Genomic DNA, 15,000 nt, shown 5'->3' with positions numbered 1-15,000 from the left:
TCAGCCTGGCAAGAATGAGATCGCCGGCAAGGGGTGGGGGAAGGGGAGAGAAGAGGGAGGCACACCCGGCTGGCTCCGGAACGTTTCCAAGCAGGATGTTGGGAGGCGGGGGGGTGGGGAGGTTGAGGGGAACCCACCTCACTGACTCACTAAATTCAGGTACAGGGACGTGGGGGAGGGGGGGGAGCCGCGGCGGGGTGCGGGGGGGGGGGGGGCACTTGAAAATTAAACTGACCCCTCATACAGCCCAAGTAGAAGAGTCTATGCGCATTAAAGAAACCAACACACAAAGAAAACTAAAGCGCCGATAAAAGAACAATAGGGCCCCCCGCCAGGGCGGAGGTTACCTAGGCAACGAGGGAGAGAGGGAGGGGCCTCCAGAAGGGAGGGCGAGAAACCGGTTGCCCCAGGCTCGGTGAAGTTTCGGCGAGACCTCCCTCCGTGCCACCTCGACTTTCAGTAACAGTGGCCGCTAGGTGATGCCCGAAGACAACCGATGCCTGCAAGTGTCAGTCATCACGGAAAAGAAGTGAAGGATGGATCGCTCTGGGTCGGGGTGGAGGTTGGGGAGGGGGATGCGGCGGAGGCACACCGCGTCGCCGGCGTCTCCCGAATCCCTCTCAGACCAGGCCATTTCCGGGCCCAGGGAGTCCTCCCACGCGATGCCCGCGACTGGTCGACCACAACCCCCAGGGGCACAGCCAAAGTTTCTGCCCCTGGGATCACCTGGCACTTCCATTCCCCCAGAGAGAAGAGAGGACCAGGGGTGCGGGGCGCGTGGAGGACGCCAGGGGTGGAGGTGGGAGCTACCAAAGACACAAGTGCGGTCATTAGCGTGTCAGAGTGGACTCCAGACCCACGACCTCAGAGAGGCAATACCTGAACGAGTGTTAGTGCATGACATCCACGCTCCCGGACACGGCGTGGATTTCACGGGGAAAGCAGTGCACATCACACTCCCTTCCTGTTCCGGGGCAAGATTTTGCTCCCGAAGTACCCATTTCTCAACCGTGTTCCCCAAAGTCCACCCTGTCGTGAATCAGTCATGAATCTAGTCAGTACGGTGAATCGCGGAGCATCCACATCCCACCACGAAGATCGGAGTCCGCACACTACACATCGCCCCACGCGGTGTCTCCCCACAAGAACATCACCGCCGTCCTAGCCGGGTAGTGATACAGTGCCATTTCTTTCATTTTCTCTTTCTCGCTTGCTACTTATTTATTTATTTATTTATTTATTTATTTATTTAATTTTGAGACAGAGTCTCACTCACTCTACAGCCCAAGCTGTAGCGCTGTGGCACGATCTCGGCTCACGGCAACCCCCGCCTCCCAGGTTCAAGCGATTCTCCCGCCTCCGACTCCCGAGTAGCTGGGATCACAGAGGTCTGCCCCACCGCACCCGACTCAGTTTTGTAGTTTTAGTAGAGACGGGGTTTCACCACGTGGGCCAGGCTGGTCTTGAACTCCTGACCTCCTGATCCGCCCGCCTCGGCTTCCCAAAGTGCTGGGGTGACAGACGTGAGCCACCGCGTTCAGCCCCTACGGTGCCATTGCTTGGAAATCACTCGTGGGAACACACACTTATGGGTCACGTGTGAAGAATTTTCCTTTTTCTATTTTTTTCCCCCTTTTTTTCGTGTGTGTGTGTGTGTGTGTGTGTGTGTGTGTGCGTGCGCGCGCGCGGTGGGACGGAGTTTCGCTCTTGCTGCCCAGGCTGGAGTGCAATGGCGCGATCTCGGCTCACTGCAACCTCCGCTTGCCAGGTTCCAGCGATTCTCCTGCGTCTGCCTCCCCGAGTAGCTGGGATTACAGGCCTGCGCCCCCATGCCCGGCTAATTTTGTATTTTTAGTAGAGACGGGGTTTCTTCATGTGGGTCAGGCTGGCCTCGAACTCCCGACCTCAGGTGATCCACCCGCCTCGGCCTTCCAAAATGCTGGGATGACGGGCATGAGCCACCGTGCCCGGCCTTAGCCGTTTATTTTAAAGTCGAGGAGCTTATCGGGGAAATACGAGAAGTTTGGACATCACAGGTGACAGAGAGAAAGGTCTGCAAATGGCCCTTCCATCCAAGTGGGGACCCGGCCTCGATCTCCCGAAATCATGCACCCAGTGGGGAAGCCCGGCAAGGCCCGTCTGTGTAGATTCCTCTCGGCCTCTCTAAGCACGCACTTCTCACTTTCGTGGAAGGGGCAGGGCCCTCTCTGGGACGGGGGAATCTGACAGACAAAGAGACAGACGTAGAAAAAGAGAGATGGACAGACAGAGACAGAGAGAAACGGACAGAAAGAGCGAGAGAGCGAGAGAGCGAGAGCGAGAGCGAGAGCGAGAGAGCGAGAGTGAGAGCGAGAGCGAGAGCGAGAGAGAGAGAGAGAGAGAGAGAGAGAGAGAAACAGACTAGACAGGGAGGGGGAGAGAGGGAGAGAGACAGACAGAGACAGACAGACAGGCAAAAAAGAGAGTAAGACAGAAGACAGACACAGTGAGTGAGAGACACAGGTAGAGAGAGAGAGAGACAGAGAGAGAGAGAGAGAGACAGAGAGACAGAGAGAAAGAGAGGGACAGGCAGACAGATAAAGAGAGTGACAGAGAAAGACATAGACGGACAGTGAGAGACAGAGAGAAACAGACAGAGAGAGAGAGAGAGAGAGAGAGAGAGAGAGGCAGACAGACCGACAGGCAAAGAAAGAGAGTAAGACAGAAGACAGAGACAGTGAGAGAGACAGGAAAGACAGAAACGGACAGAGAGAGACAGAGAGGAACAGACAGAAAGAGAGAGGGTCCTAGCCCAATAGCGATACAGTGCCATTTCTTTCATTTCCTCTTTCTTTCCTTCCTTCCTTCCTTCTTTCTTTCTTTCTTTCTTTCTTTCTTTCTTTCTTTCTTTCTTTCTTTCTTTCTTTCCTCTTTTTTTATTTTTTTATTTTTTTATTTTTTTGAGACGGAGTCTTGCTCTGTCACCCAGGCTGGAGTGCAGTGGCGCGATCTCAGCTCCCTGCAACCTCCGCCTCCCGGGTTCACACCGTTCTCCGGCCTCAACCTCCCGAGTAGCTGGGACTACAGGCGCCGGCCACTACACCCAGATAATTCGTTTGTTTTTTTAGTAGAGACGGGGTTTCACCATGTTAGCCAGGATGGTCTCGATCTCCTGACCTGGCGATCCGCCCGCCTCAGCCTCCCAAAGTACTAGGATGACAGACGTGAGCCACTGCGTTCAGTCTACAGTGCCGTATCTCAGAAATCACTCACAGGAACAGACACTTACAGGTCATGTGTAGAGTTTCTTTTTTTGTTTTGTTTTGTTTTGTTTTGTTTTGTTTTGTTTTGTTTTGTTTCGTTTTGTTTTGTTTTGCACGAGGAGGTGGCGGGATGGAGTTTCGCTCTTGCGTCCCAGGATGGAGTGAAATGGCAGAGGGGACTCAGGGAGTCAACCTATGGCAGAGATGGCACGTCATTCAGAGCGTAACGTCCACAGCGAAAGGTGGTAGGGCCGGCACTTTTAAAGGCTGAAATCCCGGCGGCTCAGGCCTGTCGTCCTCGCACTTTGGGAGGCCCAGGAGAACGGATCACTTGAGGTCAGGAGTTCGAGACCAGTGCGGCCAACATGGAGAAACCCCGTCTCTACTCAAAATACAAAAATTAGCCAGATGTGGTGGTGTGCGCCTGTAATCCCAGCCACTGAAGAAGAATCACTGGAATCCGGGAGGCAGAGGTTGCAGTGAGCCGAGGGAGTGCCACTGCACCCCCGCCTGGGTGACAGACTGAGAGAGACTCAGTCCCTCCCTACCAAAAAAGAAAGAAAGAAAGAAAAGAAAGAAAGAAAGAAAAGAAAGAAAGAAAGAAAGAAAGAAAGAAAGAAAGAAAGAAAGAAAGAAAGAAGAAAAAAAAAAAAAAGAAAAAAGAAAAAAAACCACAGGGACCGCCACCGGGCGCAGTGGCTCACACATGTAATCCCAGCACTTTGGGAGGCCGAGGTGGGCGGATCACCTGAGGTCAGGAGTTCAAGAGCAGCCTGGCCCACATGGTGAAACTCCGTCTCTACTAACATGGAAACATCTTCGGAGCATGATGGTGGGTGCCTGTAATCCCAGCTGCTCAGGAGGCTGAGACGGGAGAATCGCTTGAACCTGGGAGACGGTGGTTGCAGTGAGCCGAATTGCACCACTGCACTCCAGGCTGGGTGGCTGAGTGAGACTCTGTCTTAAAACAACAACAACAACAGCAGCAAAAAAAATAGCAAACGCACAAAAAAAGAACAGGCCAAAATACTCCATTGTCACTGAACGTTCCGCCACCAGACCGGAAACCCCCTGACTCAGGTCAAGGAGGTGGTGTTTCCTTCTCTCTGTCTCTTGTCTCTCTCTCTCTCTCTCTCTCTCTCTCTCTCTCTCTCTCTCCCCCCCCCCACAACTTTTATGTCTTGTTCAAGCACACATGTGCAAGATTGTTACACAAGTAAACTTCTGACTGGGGGGTTCAGTGTGCAGATGATTTCATCACCCGGATAACTCAGCGCAGTACCCGACAGTTTTCGTGGTTTGGTTTTTTGTTTTGTTTTGTTTTGTTTTGTTTTTCCCTGAAGATGTCTCTCCTTCCACACCTCCTCCCTCAAGTAGGCTCCCGCCTCTCTCGTCCCCCTCGTTCTGCCCACGAGTTCTCATTATTTAGTTCCCAGTTATAGATGAGAACACGCGGTCTTTAGCTGATCGTTGCTTTCATCTTCGGCGGTGGCGGTGAAAGAGGCATGACACGAAATCGACCCTTAGGACGCTCCCCTCCGTCCCCACCCCACACCCCCTCCCCACACACACCCTCATTCCTGCCCCCCCTCCTCAAACCCAAGACAGGAAGAAAGGCAGATATTAAAGTCAGAGGTCAGCCTCCAAGACGGTGGAGGCAAGGGATCTGAAAGGGTGAGCAAGCGATAGGGGTCGGGGGATGTCGTGGCCGAGCTAGCAAAAATAGGGGACCGACTTTCCAGCCCCAGCACACCCCCAATCCTCAACCGCAGCTAGCCTCTGGGTGGGGTTGCGCCTGTAAAAGCTTCTGAATGGAGAGAAGCCCAAGGCTATGGAAGGCATCAGCTCCAAGTCCGGGAGGAAGGGAACAGGGCTTTGTGCATTCGAATGGGGCTTTAGAAGGCGGTGCTGCGGTTTCCAAAGCGACACGCCTCGCCTCGCCTCGCCTCGCCCCGCCCCGCCTCGCCCAGAGCGAAACTCCGTCTCAAAAAAATAATAATAATTTTAAGATAATCATAATAATAAAAAATAAATAAATAAATAAATAAATAAAGAAGAAATAAATAGTTAGTACAGCGGTCGTGGTCGTGAATCATTCCCCGGAGTCCAGGCGCAGTGGCTCACGCCCGTCACGCGAGCACTTTGGGACGCCGGGGCAGAAGGGTTGCAACAACATGATGAGACCCTGTCTGTGCAAAAACATTTGAAAAGGAAGGCCGGTCGCGGCGGCTGACGCCTGCCGTCCCAGCACTTTGGGAGGCCGGGGAGGGAGAATCACCTGAGGTCGGGAGTTGGAGACCAGCCTGCCCAACATGGAGAAGCCCCGTCTCTAGTAAAAATACAAAATCAACCAGACGTGGTGGTGCATACCTGCAACCCGAGCTGCTACTCGGGAGGCAGACTCAGGAGAATCTCTTGAACCCGGGAGGCAGAAGTTGCGGTGAGCCGAGATCCGCGCCATTGCACTCCAGTCTGGGCAACAAGAGCGAAACTGTGTCTCGGGAAAAAGAAAAATAAAACAATAAAAATTGAAAATCATCTGGGCACAGTGGCGCGTGCCCCGTGGTCCCAGGCACTACACTCTGGAGGCTGAGGTGGAAGGATCGCTTGAGTCCAGGAGCGTCCACACTGCAGTGAGTTTGGTTTTGATGACACCACTGCCAGGGTGACAGAGTGAGACGCCGTCTGTAAATCAGTCAAGCAATCAATCAGATCACTGCAAGGAGCTCTCTATGTCTTACTTTCAATAGGTGTCTCTTTAGGCCAAGCAGGCATGGTGCCTCACGCCAGTAATCCCAGCACTTTGGGAGGCCGAGGTGGGATGAAAGAAGGAAGGAAGGAAGGAAGGAAGGAAGGAAGGAAGGAAGGAAGGAAGGAAGGACAGACAGAACAAAAAGTTTTACAACCCTTTTTTTCATAGTGTCAGGAATTTATAGATAACACAAGTAGTTTAGGTCAGGGGCCGATGTTATTAGTATTCCTTTTTTTTTTTTTTTTTTTTTTTTTTTTTTTTTTTTTTTAACTCCTACGGCCTGGTGGTGGTGCCAAGGTTGTCTGGCTATTTATCTGACTTTTGTTTGTTTCTAACGTTTTGCTTTCTCTCTTTCCTCCTGTCTTGTGAACTAGGCAAGGTGGGGGGAGGAGGACAGCAGGAGCAGTAGAGGTCTCCTTCCTCATCCCCCACTTTGAGAATTTTCACTAATTAGTGGGCGGGTTCCCTTTCATTTTTACTGTTTGGGTCTTTTAGCGAGACAGAGTGATAGCGTTTTATGTAATACACTTGTGTGGAAGTTTTCTGACGAGCCATGGTAGGTACAAAACCTTTTATCATTGGAAGGAGCAAGTGTAATACACAGGGGCGCAGCAAGCAAGTAAGTTTCTTTTTTTTCTTTTTTTTCTTTTTTTTTTTTTTGAGACCGAGTCTCGCTCTGTCACCCAGGCTGGAGTGCTGTGGCCGGATCTCAGCTCACTGCAAGCTCCGCCTCCCGGGTTCACGCCATTCTCCTGCCTCAGCCTCCTGAGTAGCTGGGACTACAGGCGCCCGCCACCTCACCCGGCTAGTTTTTTTGTATTTTTTAGTAGAGACAGGGTTTCACCGTGTTAGCCAGGATGGTCTCGATCTCCTGACCTCGTGATCCGCCCGTCTCGGCCTCCCAAAGTGCTGGGATTACAGGCTTGAGCCACCGCGCCCGGCCAGCAAGTTTCTATTACAAGTAATACACTTACAGTGAGGGTTTTACATTTTCTACAGCTGGAAACTCTTTTCTAAATGAAGACCTAGGATCAAACCTGTGTTAAACCTGAACAGGCACATGTACTAACTTTGTCATGTCTTAAGCAGGTTAGTTTTTAACTGGGCCTTAAAACCTTTTTTTAGCAAGTAAAACAGTATTTTTTAATCAGGGAAGTTTTTACGAGCCCGACGCTTGAACTTGCGGCGTCTGTTTGGGGAAAGGGTTGGTTAAAGTCAAGTTATCTTGAGGCGTTAACCCTTCTGCTTCTCCAGGCCATTGGTCTCTTACGTTAGCCCTTCTATCAACATAACATGAAGAAACATCTAGGCTGCCAGCAATGTTTTCAGCCTACTGAGGAAATAGGTTTTTTTCTGTTTTTTTATTTTTATTTTTTAAATTTTTGGCTAAAGGAGGAGGTTCTGGTAACTTCTGGTTTATGTGTTTAAAGAATGACTGAAAGACCTTGCGATCGTTGCTGGGCTGGACGGGTCTGGGTTTCCTAAGCAGTACGTGTACAGTGGGGACACCTTACATAGGTGTTTCTTCTAGCATGGTTATGGGTGTGTGTGTGTGTGCGGGGGGGGGGGGGTAACAACAACAAAGCAATGTATAGCATATTCATATCCAGCAAGGACGAAAGAGGTCCTTACCTGGGAAAAAGGTTGAATACAGCGACAGAACAATAGGAAAACAGTTAGTATTCTAGGAAAACTATCTGTCTTAAGATTTTTAACTACATTGACTTGCTTGATGAGTCCTCAAGCTTCGGCCGTGCATAGACTAGTCAGCTGCCGGTGTGTGACTAGAGCAGGGCTTGTGGTCCTCAGCAGCAGCTCGGTCTCGTCTCAGGATCAGCCGGGCTGGATGATCTGCGTCCTGTTAGCCGGTCCACTTGTCCTGAGCTGCCAGTGTTAGCTGACTGTGGTGGATCCAAGACGCAACACCTGCAACTTTAACAGCAGTGGGAGTGGACAAGGTTACAGTATAGGGCTCATCCTATATGGGTTGTAGAAAAATTAGGTTTTACTTTAAACAGAGTCCCTAGATTTAAATGGGTGTCAGGCTTATAGGCATTATTTTTCTTTATTTAATTATGAACACTTCGTGTGGCTATTTTGAAAGGCTGCATTTGCCTTTTAAAGGTTAATTTCTTTAGTTTCCGGAGGTCACCTTTTATTTGACCTACGATTTGCGGGTGGCCAACCGAACACAATCTTACAGGGCAGATACCTAGTTTGTTTGGTAGGGGTGCACCTGACTCGGAGGAGGACCGTAGGCAAAAACCTGATTTTATCTTAAGTGAATTTCCTGGCATATATCTATATATCTATCTATATCTATATCTATATCTGTGTGTGTGTGTGTGTGTGTGTGTGTGTGTGTGTGTGTGTGTGTGTATATACATCTATCTATCTATCTATCTATCTATCTATCTATCTATATCTATATATGGCAACCCTTTTTTTTTTGTTTTGTTTTTTGGTCGTCAGTAGCTGCTCGCTCGAGTGTCCAGTTCATGCGTTCCACCTTTTGTTGAACTTTGTGGCCGATAGGCTGCGTGTAACCTCTGTTGTATTGTTAACAGTCTTGTTAAATCTTGCACTATTCCAGCTACAGCTACAAATGCTGGCCTATTGTCTGACTTTAAAATCAGAGGTAGTCTTAAACCTGGGGATAATGTCTTTTAACAGTACTTTAGTCACTTCTTGTACTTTTTCTGTCCTGGTGGGGAAAACTGTAACTTACCCTGGAAAGGTGCAAACAAGCACTAGCCTCCAGCAGGGGGCAGTTCTGTAAAGTCTATAAGCAAGTTTTCACAAGGTATGGCTGTTTTTCCTGTTTCAGTTTCTTAGAGGAGGCGTTCCCCCCTCCCCCCATCCCCACCCCCACTCCGCCCCTTTGTCACTGTATCTAGTGGCTGAGCCTTCAGTGAGAAATTGGAATCCAGATACGGCAGAGTCTTGCTGTTGGTAACTTCTAATGTGACCATGGGCTCCTGGGAGCCTCGTGAGAAGGTGCCTAGTCTGCCCTAGTCTTTACATTCTTCAGCTCCTGTCAGCCTGATCAGATGAGTGTCTGGTTCCTCCAAGGTGCAGCAGCCCTTGGCCGATGGCCTCTTTGTCTCGCGGCCTTGGCCATTTCCTGTATTGCCTTCTGAACATTTACCCTTCTAGAGTCTTTTTTTTTTTTTTTTTCCATCTCGCACATTAATCTCTCTCTAGCCTTGTCCGGCTCTGGAATCCTTGCCTAACTTGACTTCGGTCATGTCTACATCCACGTCCGCGGCCTCTCACAATGCTGCTTCCCCCCCCCCCCCCCCCGCGTTCTCACGCTCCTACGGCCAGCTGGTGGGGCCCGAGAAACGGCACGGGCCCTGCCCCCGCCCACGCACTGCTGTCTGTCTCTCCTGTTTTCTTTTGAATCTCTATCTTTACACTTGCTTTTAGTCTTTCTTTTTCTTTTGCTCTTTTCCCTCTTTTCTAGAGTTTAACAGGCTCTTTTCTTTATACACTTGGAGGGTGAAACAGGCATACCGAGAGTCAGTGTAAATGTTTACAGTCTTACCCTCACCGAGTTCTAAGGCCCGGATTAAAGCAATGAGCCCAGCTTAACGACAGCGTCCAGGGTTACCACCGCATATTCTGCACATCTCTCCCCTCGTGGGTTGGTGAAGCTGTTCCCGTCCACGCATAGCTCCTAGTGTACTGATGCCCAAGGCTGGTCCCGGAGGTCAGATCTGCTAGAGTACACTGGAGTCCAACACCTCTACACAGTCATGCTCGACAGGGCTCTAGCTGTCGGGAGCAAGGCGGTGGGTTCAGGGTGTTCCCAGTTTAGTAGCTCAATGGTTGAAAAGGGCTGATAGATGAAAGTCTGTTGCCCACCCCCCTCCCCCCGGGATGTGGGCCTGGTCATTATAATAGACAGGTCCTCGTATCTCCCTGAGAGGCATTTACAGAGCTCGAGTAAGACCAGATCTGAGATGGCCCACTTGACTATCTCGACTTCTTTCCTTGGCCTCTGGAGGCTCCGATCCTTCCCTTCGAGGTGAGACCTGGGGCGTGTCAGCTCCTGAATCTCATTTCTGAGGGGGTTGTTGGCCTCGGTGAAGCAGGGTAGGCTGGGAAACATGGAGAAAGAATCTGTGTTATCTCTCGCGGCTCCCGTAAAAACTGGCTTCTCTTGCCGTTTCCTGGGACTCCCTTTTTAAAAAAACTGTGTGTCTGCCGGCGAAGCCGCTCTTACTTTTACTTTTGGCTATTTTGCACAAAGTTGTTAAACAGGGCTAAATTAACGCCGGCTTTGTCTACAATCTATTTCGCCATGAGTCAATATAAAGGAATGTGATCTAGGTACACAGGCTGTCCTCCGACCCCGTCACCACCTGAACTACACGGCCAATTGTTCTCTGCCTATAGTTCCTTCCGTGGGCCATCCAACAGCAGAAGAGGGCAATTCTAATTCACCCAGAGTTCGTGACCTCTAGGGGGTTAACTGAACTCTATAATCTCCTGCAAAACCTTTTGTAAGGTTCTGTAACATGCATTTTAGTAGGGTAAGTTGTGACGACTTGATGACTTTCCTTTTATTTTTCTTTTTGAAACGTTTTTAAGAGGGCTCCTAGCGGAGTGGGCTTACTTTGTGCCTGACCTATGTTTCTCTCGAGAGGAAACAACATTCACCCTACGAGAAGGAAAGGGTAAAAGGTCACTCAGTCACCTAATTCACACTAAATCAAAATCAAAGCTAAAACCAAAGTGTTGTTACGGGCACACCTGTTCGTCAAGCAATTTAAGCCAAACCAAAATCAGGAGCAAGACCAAAGTGGCAATAAAGGCAGGCCTGTTTATCAAGCAATTCAAGTCAAGTCAAAATCGAAACCGAAACCAAAGTATCAACCAATGAATTCAAGTGAAGTCAGAAACCAAAACCAAAGTGCCGGTAGAGGCACGCCGTGGGTGATCAGGCCACGCTTCCACTCAAACGGAGTGGGGGAAGTTCCAAAGAGCAGTCTCAGCAAGTTTCAGATGTCCGGACTGAAAGTGCCAGTTCCTTCCCGGTGTCCAGCCACTGTGCCGATCCTCCACGGGGGCGTGCTGTGCACCGCTCTTTGGAGGCGAGGCATCGCACCGGGGCAGATGCCTACCCGGCAGCACTCTGAGGATCCGCATCGCTCAAGCTGGCCAGAGTCCCCCGCAGGGATGCTCTACAGGGCAGGCATAAGCCGCCTAAGGGGCTGCCTCGACCCTCCGTGCATCACCAGCTCGCTTCCCGGTGAGGGAACCCAGAAATGTAGCAGGACAAGCCGCAGACAAAACTCCCGAGACACCGGATTAAAGAAGGAAGAGGTTTTTCATTCGGCCGGGAGCGTCGGCAGACTCGCATCTTAGGAGTCGAGCTCCCCGAAAAAGACTTTTTTAAAGGCTTACAACCTCAAGGGTTGCACGTGAAAGGGTCGTGACAAATCGAGCAAGCGTGGGAAACGTGACTGGGGGCTACCTGCAGCAGCTAACAGAACAAAAAGTTTTACAAGGCTTTTTTCATACGGTGTCTGGAATTCACAGATAACAGAAGTAGTTCAGGTCGGGGGTCGATGTTATTATTATTACTTCCTCTTTTTCTTTTTTTTTTCCTTTTTTTTTCTTTCTTTCCTTCTTTCTTTCTTTCTTTGTTTCTTTCTTTGTTTCTTTCTTTGTTTCTTTCTTCTTTCTTTCTTTCTTTCTTTCTTTCTTTCTTTCTTTCTTTCTTTCTTTCTTTTTAAATCTCCTAGGGCCGTGTGGTGGCACCAAGGGTGTCTGGCCATTTATCTTGCTTTCGTTCCTTTCTAACTTTCTGCTTTCTGTCTTTCCTCTTGTCTTGTGAACTAGGCGAGGTGCGGGGAGGAGGGCAGCAGGAGTAGTAGTGGTCTCCTTCCTTATTATTATGATTTTGAGACAGAGTCTCGCTCTGTCACCCAGGCTGGATTGCCATGGCACGATCTCGGCTCACTGCAACCTCGGCCTCCCCGGTTCAGGCAAGTCGCCTCCTTCGGTGTCCCGAGTAGTCGGGATTCCAAGCCCGTGCCATCAGGAGGCCTGGCTAATTGTTACACTTTTCATAGAGACCGGGTTTCACCATGTTGGCCAGCCTGGTCTCCAACTCCTGGCCGATGTGGTATGATCGCTGGAGCCCCCCCCCAGAAGTTTGAGATCATCTCGATATGTGAGACGATACCTGCAATAATAATAATAATAATAATAATAGTAATAGTAATAATAATAGACGTTTAAAAAGAGATTGTATGTGCCCAGAGCGTGGACCAGAAAGCAAGACCACATCCCTACTGAGAAGATGATGGGGGGGGGAGAGAGAGAGGGGCGGTGAGAGAGAGAGAGAGAGAGAGAGAGAGAGAGAGAGAGGAGCAAATATAGAATGAGCTAGGCGCAATGGCTCACGCCTGTAATAGCAGCAGTGTGGGTGGCCGAGGCAGGCGGAGTGATTGAGAACAGGAGTTGGAGACAAGCCTGGGCAACGTGATAGAACCTCGAACCCCATGTCACGTACAGACAGACAGACAGACAGACAGACAGACAGACATACGTACGTACGGAAAGCATGACAAACATTATAAAAGTTAACCGGTGTGGTGGTGCATGCCTGTAGTCCCACGTAAGGAAGTAAGAAAGTATGTAAGTAAACGCTTGTAATGTAAAACTAAGTGAAAAAAGAAGTAAGCGTCTGGGCACGGTGGCTCCACGCCTGTCATCCCAGCACTTTGTGAGACCGAGGCGGGTGGATCGTGAGGTCAGGAGTGCAAGACCAGGCTGGGCAAGGTAGTGAAACCCTGTCTCTGCTAAAAATACAAAAAAATTAGTCAGGCGTGGTGGCAGACGCCTGTAATCCCGGCTACTTGGGAGACTGAGGCAGAGAATTGCTTGAGCCCGGGAGGTGGAGTTTGCAGTGAGTCGAGATCGCGCCACTGCACTTCACTTCAGCCTGGGAGACAGAGCAAGACTCCATCTCCAAAAAAAAAAAAAAAAAAAAAAAAAAAGAACGACAGACAAAAAAAACCAAAGAAACAAAACAAAAAAACAAGCAAGCAAGCATCCAGCCAGCCAGCCAGCCAGCCAGCCAGCCAGCCAGCCAGCAAGCAAGCAAAGGACGAACATGACAATGACATAGAAGTAATAAGCCATGAGAAAAACAAGCAAATAAGAGGGCATGAGTAACGCTACAAGGTAATTAAGATCACAATGCATTTTTCCTTCCTCTGCACCCCAGCTCTCCTCACCTCAGCTGGAGTGGAGGTGCGCGATGACAGCTCACGTTCGCCTCCACCTCCCGGGGTTCAGAGATCCCTGTAGTCCCAGCAGCTTGGGAGGCTGAGATCACCAGGGCCCAGGGAGGTGAAGGCTGCCATGAACCACACGATCGCGTGCCTGCAAGTCCACGGCGGGTGCGACAGAGTGAGAAGACCAGGCAGGCTAAAAAAGAAAAGAAAGGAACATAGAAAAAGGATGGAGGGAGGGAGGGAGGGAGGGAGGGAGGGAGGGCAGGAAGGAAGGAAGGAAGGAAGGAAGGAAGGAAGGAAGGCAGGAAGGAAGGAAGGAAAGGAAGGAAGGCAGGCAGGGAGGGAGGGAGGGAGGGAGGGCGGGTGGGCGGGAGGGAGGGAGGGAGGGAGGGAGGGAAGGGAGGGAGGGAGGGAGGGAGGAAGGAAGGAAGGAAGGAAGGAAGGAAGGAAGGCAGGCAGGCAAGGAAGGCAAGGAAGGCAAGGAAGGCAAGGAAGGCAAGGAGGGAGGGAGGGAGGGAGGGAGGGAGGGAGGGAGGGAGGGAGGGAGGCAGGGAAGGGAGGGAGGGAGGCAGGGAGGGAGGGAGGCAGGGAGGGAGGGAGGCAGGGAGGGAGGGAGGGAGGGAGGGAGGGAGGAAGGAAGGAAGGAAGGAAGGAAGGAAGGAAGGAAGGAAGGAAGGAAGGGAAGGCAGGCAGGCAGGCAGGCAGGCAGGCAAGGAAGGCAAGGAAGGCAAGGAAGGCAAGGAAGGCAAGGAAGGCAAGGAAGGCAAGGAAGGCAAGGAAGGCAAGGAAGGCAAGGAGGGAGGGAGGGAGGGAGGGAGGGAGGCAGGGAAGGGAGGGAGGGAGGCAGGGAAGGGAGGGAAGGGAGGGAAGGGAGGGAGGGAGGGAGGGAGGGAGGGAGGGAGGGTGGGTGCGTGGGAGGGAAGGAAAGCAGGCTTATACACGCATATGTAAATGTTATTTATATTGAATATTCAGAGTTCAAAGTTTTATAATCATAAGCACGCACCGTATAATGATGGAAAGTTTTATCAGTATGTCTATATATGTATATATGTACAAATATGTGCATACATACACACACACACACACACACACACACACACACACGCACACATACACACACACACACACACAGGAATGCGTATATGTGTATATAAATACGTATGCGTGTTTATGTACATCTACATACATACATACATACATACATACATACAGGCATGCATGCATGCATGCACGCATACATACACACACAGCAGTGTGCAGAAAAGATTTCATAAACGAAGGAATTGGCCGGGCGCGGTGGCTTGCGCCCGTGCTCCCAGCACGGCTTGGGAGGCCGAGGCGGGCGGATCACGAGGCCAGGAGTTCGAGGCCAGCCTGGCCAATATGGTGCAACTCCGTGCTTAACGCAGAAGACAACCCCGGAGGCGGAGGCAGCAGTGAGCCGAGAAGGCACCCCTGCCGTCCAGCCTGGGCGACAGACCGAGACTCCCTGTCCAGAAAAAGAAAAGAGAAAGAGAAAGAAAGAAAAAGAGAGAAAAAGAAAGAAAAGGAGGAAGTATTACCGAAGGCAAGAGTGACTGCCTCTCAAAGTCCAGAGAAAGCAAACTGAAGGTGTGGCTGAAAAAAATACAGAAGAGGTTCCGCGTGGTCCCAGCGACACCGAAGGCCGAGGCCGGTGAAGGCCGCCCGCGCCGTGAAGCGGGGGTAGCCGCCCTTGCTTAGCTGCGCCGCCGCGCCAAGTGGGACGGCT

This window comes from Macaca nemestrina, unplaced genomic scaffold, assembly GCF_043159975.1.
Source record: "Macaca nemestrina isolate mMacNem1 unplaced genomic scaffold, mMacNem.hap1 Scaffold_120, whole genome shotgun sequence".
Lineage (NCBI taxonomy): Eukaryota > Metazoa > Chordata > Mammalia > Primates > Cercopithecidae > Macaca > Macaca nemestrina.
Note: the sequence above shows the minus strand (reverse complement) of the source record.